This window comes from Lemur catta, chromosome X (assembly GCF_020740605.2).
Source record: "Lemur catta isolate mLemCat1 chromosome X, mLemCat1.pri, whole genome shotgun sequence".
Lineage (NCBI taxonomy): Eukaryota > Metazoa > Chordata > Mammalia > Primates > Lemuridae > Lemur > Lemur catta.
Window position 1 is genome coordinate 4,303,265 of NC_059155.1, and position 9,426 is coordinate 4,312,690.

At 37.2% G+C, this 9,426-nt stretch overlaps 1 non-coding gene across 1 annotated transcript; it reads right to left on the reverse strand.

Moving 5' to 3' along the window:
• Positions 1-365: 365 nt before the first annotated feature.
• Positions 366-506, reverse strand: LOC123628921. Its single transcript, XR_006731801.1, has one exon. It is a non-coding gene; the product is annotated as a U4 spliceosomal RNA (small nuclear RNA).
• Between the last annotated feature and the right edge of the window lie 8,920 nt (positions 507-9,426).

Here is a 9,426-nt window from a genome sequence, read left to right on the forward strand (position 1 = left end):
GGTTTTTGTTATTATGAATGGTGCTACTATGAATATTATATTTTTCAAAGTGATGTACCAATCTTTACTCCTACCAGTTCCTGTTGAACTGCATCTTCTCCTGCCCTTGGTATTATCAGACTTCTTATTTTTTGCCAATTTGAATGGGTGTAAAATGGCATCTAATTTTCTCTTGATTTTCATTTCCCTGATGAATAATGAGGTAGATTGTCTTTTCAAATATGTATATCAACTATACATATTTCCTTTCCTGTGAAATGCCTGTTCATGTACTTTGCCTGTTTTCATTGCAATGCTTATCCATTTTTTCAATGATTTGTAGTTCTTTGCCTTGGATATATACATTTTTTTAATTTTAAATTCAGTCCCTTTAGGGACCGTCAAAAATTGCCAGTGCTGACTATATTACAAGCCCTCATGGTGGGGTATTGGGAAAAATTTTCAATTAGCAATAATCATGCCTTGGATAAACCTCATTGGCTACGATACTGCCACTGTACAAAGCTGCCTGGGATATTTTGTTGTTGATATGTGTGGCTAAAAATCTTCTCCCAGTCTGGGTCTTATCTTTTCATTTGAGTATGGTGTCTTTTGAGGAACAGAGTTTCCTAATTTATCAATCTTTTCTTAGTGAGTTTTGGGTCTTATTTAAGAAATTCTTCCCTATCCTAAATTCAGAAAGCTATTGTCTACTAAAACCTTTTTTAAGTCTGTTTTTGATATTTAAGCATTTGATCCATCTAGACTTGATTTTTGTGTATGGTATAAGATGGAGCAAAACATCTGCAAGGACATACAAGGGCTGTCTGGAAAGTATCCAGCCGTGTAACCATTCTTGTTATATTACTAATATATTAACAGTGGCTGGATATTTTCCGGACAGCCCTCATATTTATCCAACATCGAATGCTGGTGACCTCTGGGGGGTGGAGAAAGTGAGGAGAGAGTTTTGGCTTTTTAAAAAATATATTTGTTATCAAAGTAATATGTGTATGCAATTAAAAATCATAGCACTTTCAATATAAGTGGACTGATATTGACAAACAGCAGGTTCTACCCTCCTCCCTGTTCCTGAGTATTGCTCTCCAGAGATAACAATGGTCAAACTATAGCTGTTTTTACTGGCATTAACCCCCTACATTTAAAATAATATTCTTGTGCTGATATTTTAGATAGTATTTATTAAGATCCTACTATATAAGATGAGGAGTTATCTCTCTTATGCTGGTACTGCCCTTATTCCTCCTGCTCCTAGTATAGTTCTATCATTATCTTTGGTGAAATAGTGTTTACACTACTACGATTATGTAGATATTGTTCACAGCTGAGCCACAGAGTGAACCATGAGTACATTTTCTTTCATATTACAGCAGGTCCTTGAATAAGGCCCTTTCGAATTCCTGGCCTCAAGCGATCCTCCCAGCTTGGCCTCCCAAAGCACCGGGATTACAGGCATGAGCCACTGCACCCAGCCTCAATGACATTTTGTTATAATGTTTATGAGAATAAAAATTGATTCCCATCCAGGGCCACTGTCTGTGTGGAGTTTGCATATTTTCCCCATGTCTGCATGGGTTTTCTTCAGGTACTCTGGTTTTCTTCCACATCCCAAAAATGTGCCCATTAGGTTCATTGGTGAGTCTAAATGGTCCCATTGTGAGTGAGTATGGGTGTGGGTGTGAGTGCACGCTGTGATGGGATGTGTTGTGGGTGTGGGTGTGAGTGCACACTGTGATGGGTTGGCTCCCATCTTGCACCCTGAGCTGCCAGGATAGGCTGCAGCCACTTGTGATCTTGAACTGGAATAATTTGGGTAAATAATTATCTTACTTGTTTTGATTAATCTTTTAAAAATTAATGTATGTATAGCTCACATTTATTTCAACATTTAATATTAGAAATGTTGTGGGTCTTTATTTGGAAGTTTTTTTTTTTTTGTGACCAGAAATATACCATAGGAACTTAACTCTTTTTTATATCTATTAGCCTATGGTCAAATTGGTTTCATTATGTGTTGTTTCACTTAAGGTCACAGTTTACAAGAACCTATTGAGGACATTAAATGAGGATTTACTGTACAACAAACCTTTGGGTTTTTCATGGAGTCAATATTTGCTTCATTTAGTTCATTTGCTTTTGCTTTCTCTGCACCTGTGATGAAGTTTTTCTTCCAGACTTTCTAACCAGAGATGTATTAATAAAATTCCTCCTAATACAGCCAAACACATCAGGTTTAGTTGTTTATTTTTCACCCTTGTCAATTGCCTTCCTTTTGTAAACTAAAAATAAAATCCTAAGCCCCCCAACTGACTAAACAGACCTCCTCTTGGTCAAGGGGACCAGAGAGAAACCTTAAAAAGATTTATGGTCATGACGGGATAGGAGGTCAGACACCCTTCCCTTTTGGGGTTTAGACACAACAACTGACCAGTGTTAATATTAAAATAGAGATCATAAGACTGACAGAACGTATTTTTTGTGACAATAAGATATCAAATTATACACAATACCTAAGGCCATGCCAGCCAAGGGTTAAGTCATGCACCCCTACACTTAACTAACTGCCTGGGGAATGTCTTATGATTCATGGCCTCCACACTGCCCCTGAGTAAGGAAGGAATCTTTTTATGGGTCCCTGAAATCGTATCATGAGTTCCTCAAACTGTTGACGTACTGATTAACATGTAACCTACTAACATTGAAAAGTACACTGATTTGTTTCTAAATCATGAAGTTTTACTGATTGTCTTGTGCCTAAAACATTTTAGCCTGTATGTTGTCATCTGTAGCCAATGATTATAACCTCTGTATTGTACCCTTCAATGAAAAAAGACAACTCTGATATAAGGAGTTCCCCTCCCTTCTCCTAAATTTTCTTATAAAAGCATTCCTACTTTTAACAGACTTCAGAACACATCCAACTTTGTTGATGTGTCCTCCCAGGTCAATCCTCAAATGTGGCTTTCAATAAACATTTATCAAATTATTTCTGCCTCAACAGCCTTAATTTCATTTAGCACTCTAATAACTTCACTATTTTCCTGCTCCAATTTGGACTTGTCATCCTGGGAATTCCCTTCTTCCCACTCTTTCTCTCCCATTTTCCTACATCCCACGTTATCTTCTTTTTGTCTTAATTCTTCATGTTGGTGCAGCACATCCTCCAGTAGCTTCCTGACAAGGGGTATGTGAGAGTTACATATTTTGGGAGATGGTATATTTTGAAAATAGCTTTATTCTCCTTGCATGTTTGATTGATACATTGCTGGATATAGAATTCTAAGTTGAAAATAGTTTTCTCTCAAAGTTTTAAGACATGCTTCTATTGTCTTCTATCACCCATTGCTGCAGTTGGTAAGTCTGATGCTATTCTGATTACTATTTATTTATTGAGACAGAGTCTCATTCTGTCGCTCTGGCTAGAGTGCCATGGCATCATCAAAGCTCACAGCAACCTCAAATTCCTGGGCTCAAGCCATCCTCCTGCCTCAGCTTCCAGATTAGCTGGGACTACAGTCGTGCACCACCATGCCCAGCTAATTTTTTCTGATTTTAGTAGAGATGGGGTCTCACTCTTGCTCAGGCTGGTTTTGAACTCTTTTTTTTTTTTTTGAGACAGAATCTCACTCTTTTGCCTGGGGTAGAGTGCCGTGGTGTCAGCCCAGCTCACAGCAAGCTCAAACTCCTGGGCTAAAGTGATCCTCCTACTTCAGCCTCCTGAGTAGCTGGGACTACAGGCATGTACCACTGTGCCCGGCTAATTTTTTCTATATATTTTTAGTTTTCCAGCTAATTTCTTTCTATTTTTTTAGTAGAGACAGGGTCTTGCTCTTGCTAAGGCTGGTCTCAAACTCCTGAGCTCAAACAATCCACCCGCTTTGGCTTTCCAGAGTGCTAGGATTCCAGGCGTGAGCCACTGCACCCGGCCTGGTTTCGAACTCTTGAGCTCAAAGGATAATGCCTTCCTCAGCTTTCCAGAGTGCTAGGATTATAGGCATAAGCCACTGTGCCTGGCCTGATTATCAATATTTTGACTCACTGTTTCTTTTCCTTTCTTTTTTTTTTCCTTTTTTTTTTTTTTGAGACAGAGTCTCACTCTGTTGTCCAGGCTAGAGTGCCATGGCGTCAGCCTAGCTCACAGCAACCTCAAACTCCTGGGCTCAAGTGATCCTCCTGCCTCAGCCTGCCAAGTAGCTGAGACTACAGGCATGTGCCACCATGCCCAGCTAATTTTTTCTATATATTTTTAGTTGTTTTGGCTAATTTCTTTCTATTTTTCATAGAGACAGGGTCTCACTTGTTCAGGCTGGTCTCAAACACCTGACCTCGAACAATCCTCCCTCCTTGGCTTCCTAGAGTGCTAGGATTACAGGTGTGAGCCACCGCACCCCGCCTTCTTTTCCTTTCTTGAAGCTTCTAGGATCCTCTTATTCATAGTATTCTGAACTTTCATGATGCTGATCTTCCTGTGGGTCTTTTCTCATTTATTTTGGTAGGTACTTAGTAGGGCCCTTTCAATCTCATGTTCTTCATGAAGACTCATGCCCTTCAGTTTTGAGAAATTTTATTTTATTTTTTATTTAAAAATTTCTCTTCTCTATTTAGTCTGTTCTCTCTTTCTAGAACTCCTATTAGTTGAATGTTGAACCTCTTAGATTGATCCTCTAATTAATTTTTTTTTCTTTTCCATTTTCAGTCTCTCTCTTTCTCTTTCTGTTTCTGGGAGATTTTCTCAACTTTATTTTCAAACGTTCTCTTCAAGTGCAAATTTCAATGATCATATTTTTAAATTTACCAATGTCTCTTTCTTTCTTTTTTCTTTCTTTTCCCATAAACTCCTCTCTTTAATTGCTGTAATATCTTGCCATATCTCTCTGAGAATATTAATATGTGCATGAGGTGTGCTGCTTCCACTGGAATCTGTGACACATATGTGGGGGGGCAGCAGGAAGTGAGGGGAAACTTGTCAGCTGGTGGTCCTAGGAGCCAGGGAGGAGGAGTCTTATCACTGAGTGGGTAGATTTGCTTAATCCCTCAGCTTTCCCTGCCATCTTCACAGGTCCTGGTGTGCTCCATTTCTCCAGTGAATAATCTCCTGTCTCCTGACTGGAGGTGTAATACCTGACTGGCTGCAATAGAGATGAGGAACTTCTCCTTAAAAGCCTTAATTGATTCCCTTTTTCAGCCCCGTGTTTTACTCTGCCTTCCTGGCACTTCCAGTTCCAAAGGCTGTCTGGATTTTGTAGAAATCAGCTTGCTACTTCCCTCTGATGGCTTCCTCTGGATGGCCAAGTTACCTACCAGTCCTCTGTCCACTTTTCAGCTTCCAAAAATTCACTTTTCTCTTGGAGAGCTTTTCTTTTGCTCTTTTTGCCATTGTAATCTTATAGTATTAAAAAAATCCCATTATAGTTGATTTGAGTGAGGTTTCCACAGGGAGCAGAAATAAACTTATCTGTTCAATTTGGTGTGCTTAGCCAGAATTGTTAACCAATTCTTTTTATTTTCCTTAGTTCCTTTGTTACAAATAATTAGATTAGTCATAACCTTTGATTTATAATGTGCTATCATCACTATTTTTTGTATGGCCTTTATTTTTTCATTTTAATTATATAATTACTATACAGAACATCTATCATCCTTATATCCAACTTGAGAACTAAGACATTGCCCATTGCTGACATCTGCCTTTGTACTCATCCTCCGTCCCATCCCCTCTCCCCCATAGCCCCAAGGTAACCACTTTCCTGAATTTTTGTATTTATAATTTAAATGCTTTAAAATATATATGTATATAATTTGTCACATATGTACATATACAACTATGTAACAGATTGTTATTTTTACTTCTTTCTGAACTTTATAAAAAAAGAGGATCATACTATACCTGTAGTCTTCATGGGCGTGCTTTTTTCACTCAACATTGTCACTAAGATTTTTTCATGTTATGGTTGAGATTATAGTTCATTCATTTTCACTGACAAATAATATACCATATTTTGTTTATCCATTTTTCCTGTTGATTGCCATTTAGGTTGATCTTGTTTCAACTGCAAGCATTGCTGGTGTGAACATTCTCATGCATATCTCCTATTGTACCTAGAAGTAGAATTGCTGCATTATAGGGTACACAAACATTCAATTTCACATTATTATGCCAAATTGTTTTGGCTAAGTGGTAGTACCAATTTTCACTGCCATCAGCAATGTGTAAGAGATTCTGCTGTCCCTCATCCTCTCCAACACTTGTCAGACTTCTTAATTTTTGCCAATTGAATGGGTGTAAAATGGCATTGTACTATAGTTTTGATATTTCATTTCCCTGATTGCTAATGAGGTTGAGCATCTGCTCATATGGGTGTTGGCCATATGCGTTTCCTCCTCTGTGAAGTGTCTGTTCATGGCTTCTGCATATTTTTCTGTTGAATTGTTTGTTTTGTCTTATTACTGATTTGTAGTTCTTTATATACTAATCTGTTGTCAATCATATGCATTGCCAGATATCTTCTTCTAGTTTGTGGCTTGTCTTTTCATTTTCTTTCAGGTGACTTTGGATGAACAAAAATCCTGCATTTTAATGTTGTAAACTTTTCTTTTATAGTCGGTGCTTTTGTGACTAATTTAAGAAATCTGTGCTGGTCATTTGCCTATTTGCTCTCTGAGTCATTCTCTGCCCTTTCTCTGCTCTGCTTTGAATCACTAGGGGCTACCAGTTAGGTTTGGCTAATGGGACAAACTGGCATAATATTGAAAAACAAGAAGGAGGAGAAGCCAGGGCATTTTCTTCTTTTCTTTTTCTGTTTTGGGTGGCATCTCTGGCAGTGGCAGTGTCTGCTCCATTCTTCCAGCTCTTGCTAGGCCACCTTGTCTCTGCTCCCACTCAGTAGTATCCTGATGGATACCAAATATTAATACTTCCCCACTCTAAGGTGAAAAAGATACTCATCTATGATATTTAAATTCTTAATCCATATGAAGTTAATTGTTGTGTGTGGTATAAGGTAGTGCTCAAATCTCATCTTTCCATGTGGATGACCATTTTTTTCCAGCTCCACTAATTGAATAATCCCTTTTTCCCTACTCATCTCTCATGCCCCCTCTCTCATATGGCAAATGCCTATAAACTGTACGTCCCTATTCTGTTTCATTGGATTATTTACATCTATTTGTTCCTGCACTAATTCCATTCTGGTTTTTCTTAGTTTTATTTTATTTTTAATTGACAAATAATAATTGTATGTATTTATGGGCTACACTGATATTTTCATACATGTATACATTGTGGAATGAGCAAACCAGAGTAATTAGCATATGCATCACCTCAAATAGATATCATATCTTTGTGACAAGAACATTTAAAATCCTCTCTTCTGGCTACTTTGAGATATATAATACATTATTATTGACTATAGTCATGTTGCTGTGCAATAGAACACCAGAACTTGTTTTTCCTAACTGTAACTTTGTACACATTGATCAACAGCTCCCCTTTTCCCATCCACATCTTCTTCCCCCAGCTGCCAGCTAGGCTCTAATAACCACCATTCTACTCTCTACTTCTATGAGTTGAACCTTTTAAGATTCCACATATATGTGAGATCATATGGTATTTGTTTCTGTGGACTTGGCTTGTTTGACTTAATATAATGTCCCCTAGGCTCATCCATGTTGCTGCAAATGACAGGAATTCCTGTTTTTTTAAGGCTGAATAGTATTCCATTGTGTATATATACCACATTTTCTTTGGTTATCACCCATAGATGGGTATTTAGGTTGAATCCATATCTTGGCTATTGTGAATAGTGCTGCAATAAAAATGGGAGTGCAGACATCTCTTCAACTTACTGATTTCATTTCTTTTGTGGATATACCTAGTAGTGGGAATGCTGGATCATATGGTAATTCTATTTTTAGTTTTTTTAGGGAACGATTTTTAGCCATTTTGGAAAATAGTAAAATCCAAAATGGCTGTACTAATTTACAATACCACCAACAGTGTATAAGGTTTCCTTTTTCTCCACAACCTTGTCAACATTTGTTATCTTTCATCTTTTTTTTTTTTTTTTTTGAGACAGAGTCTCACTCTATTGCCCGGGCTAGAGTGAGTGCCATGGCATCAGCCCAGCTCACAGCAACCTCAAACTCCTGGGCTCAAGCGATCCTCCTGCCTCAGCCTCCCGAGTAGCTGGGACTATAGGCATATGCCACCATGCCTGGCCAGTGTTTTCTATTTTTACTTGTTTTGGCTAATTTCTTTCTATTTTTAGTAGAGACAGGGCCTCACTCTTGCTCAGGCTGGTCTCGAATTCCTGAGCTCAAGCAATCCTCCGGCCTTGGTCTCCCAGAGTGCTAGGATTCCAGGCGTGAGCCACCGTGCCCGGCCTCCTTATTCTTTTTTATTTGAGAATGTCTTGAGTTTTGGGGGAAATTTGCTTTTCCATATACATTTTAGAGCCAGCTTGTCAGGTTCCATGAAAAATGTAGAATTTTGGTTACCACTGTCATTCAATCTAAAGACCAATTTTAGAAGAATTGTTGTACTTATTATATTGCGTATTTCTAGTCAGGAACATGGGTTATGTTTTTATTTAGGTTTTCATAATATCTATCTTTCAATAATGTTTTATAATTTTCCATATATAAATCCTACACATCTTTTGTTAGATTTATTCCTCACTATTTTATGGATCATTTCTATTATAAATGGTGCTGTTTTTTAATTTAAGAAAACATTTTCTAATTGTTGGTATTGTATAAAAATGTAATTGTTTTCTATATAATGATTTTATATCCAGTCATCTTGCTAAACTCTTTTTCTCCCTCCTAATTTGTCTGTAGAGTTCTCTAGGGTTTTCTATGTATGCAATCATGTCATCTTCAAATGACAGTTTTACAAATCCTTTTCCAATCCTTTCCATTATGGTTCCTTTTTTATTTTTGGTGTTATTTTCCTGGCTAAGAATTCAAGTAGAATGCTGAAAAGATGTGGTGATTTGGGCATTTCTGTCTTGCTCTTGATTTAAAGGAGATCCTTCTAACTTTTCCACATGTAGAATATTTGTTTTAGATATTTTTGTAAGTGTTTTTATTGAGTTTAGGAAGTTACATTTTCTTTCTAGTTTATTAACAGCTTTAAAAAATATGAATGTGCATTGAATTTTGTCAATGCTTTTTCTGTATCTAGTAAGATGATCATAGGGTTTTTCTCCTTTGACCTATTAATGTGTTGAATAAAATTTATAGATTTTTAAATATTAAAATATCCCTGTATTCCTGAAACAAAATCAAATTGATCAAGGTACATTGTCTTTATTATAAACTGATAGACTTCATTTTTTGTAGTATTTTGTTTAGATTTTTTTTTTCATAAAATAGGCCTGTAACTTTCACCTTTATTATGTCTTTGTTTGTCTTTGGCAGTTATGC